The following is a 1646-nucleotide window of genomic DNA, read 5'->3' as shown; positions in this document are numbered from 1 at the left end:
TTTTTAGTACAAGTAGCTACGGGGTTTGCTATGACTTTTTACTACCGTCCGACCGTTACTGAGGCTTTTGCTTCTGTTCAATATATAATGACGGAAGCAAATTTTGGTTGGTTAATCCGATCAGTTCATAGATGGTCGGCAAGTATGATGGTCTTAATGATGATCCTGCACGTATTTCGCGTGTATCTTACTGGTGGATTTAAAAAACCTCGTGAATTGACTTGGGTTACAGGTGTGGTTCTGGCTGTATTGACCGCATCCTTTGGTGTAACTGGTTATTCCTTACCTCGGGACCAAATTGGTTATTGGGCAGTCAAAATTGTAACAGGTGTACCGGAAGCTATTCCAGTAATAGGGTCGCCTTTGGTAGAGTTATTACGCGGAAGTGCTAGTGTGGGACAATCTACCTTGACTCGTTTTTATAGTTTACACACTTTTGTATTACCTCTTCTTACTGCCGTATTTATGTTAATGCACTTCCCAATGATACGTAAGCAAGGCATTTCTGGTCCTTTATAGAGAATAGAAATCATAGATTTGTAATTAGTTATTTATGATTACTCAGGGGGGAAGAAGAGTATTTCATTGCTGCAAATATGGATTATTGAAAAATAAGACATGTATTTGGATATTTCCCTTCAACTCCACGAAATTTTATTCGTTATTTTTCAATAATAGTTGAAGGGAATTCTTCGAAGAGAAAATGGATTATGGGAGTGTGTGACTTGAACTATTGATTGGACCGTGTAGATATATGTCTTTTTATCTGCCACATTGGGATTCACAACAAAATGTGTCTTTATTCCAACCACCGCGAAAGCTCCATACAGAGGGTAGGCTGGTTCGCTTGAAGAGAATCTTTTCCATGATCAGACTTGACCATGTCGTGCATGACCAGGCTCCGTAAGATCCATTAGAATAGGTGATATATATGCCATAATACAGATTATGTTTTATCTATTTCACTTACTTAATAGTATGAAAATGCATTCATTTCCTCTGCATTGACTCGATTTATAATACTATCGGAGTGAAACAAGGGATCTAAAGAAGAACATAGGCTAGACTCTATTAGTAACAAGTAAATCCTTTGGATGTAAAAAGTATCAATATTTTTGGGGGCTAAAGCCCCATCGCAAGGTTTGAGACGACCCAGAAAGCACTTGAACATTATCAACTTTGTAAGCCTACTTGGGTATTGAGCATTTATCTGTACGAACTTAATTCCTTGCAATGGATAATTGTAACTCTTGAAAACGGAATCCGCTAAATTTTTTCTTACATTGAATCACTCATTTATTTTATATATGCTTGGATAAGATATCGATTTTTTTTTCTGGATCCAGTTGGTTCGTTTGATTTGTGCTCGAGCCGGATGATGAAAAATTATCATGTCCGGTTCTTTCGGGGGATGGATCCATAATAATTCACCTATCCTAATAACAAAAAAACCAGATTTGAATGATCCTGTATTAAGAGCTAAATTGGCTAAGGGTATGGGTCATAATTATTACGGAGAACCCGCATGGCCCAATGATCTTTTATATATTTTTCCAGTAGTCATTCTAGGTACTATTGCATGTAACGTGGGCTTAGCGGTTCTAGAACCATCAATGATTGGTGAACCCGCAGATCCATTTGCAACT

Source organism: Cucumis melo, unplaced genomic scaffold, assembly GCF_025177605.1.
Source record: "Cucumis melo cultivar AY unplaced genomic scaffold, USDA_Cmelo_AY_1.0 utg000309l, whole genome shotgun sequence".
Classification (NCBI taxonomy): Eukaryota; Viridiplantae; Streptophyta; class Magnoliopsida; order Cucurbitales; family Cucurbitaceae; genus Cucumis; species Cucumis melo.
This window is presented reverse-complemented; position numbering follows the sequence as displayed.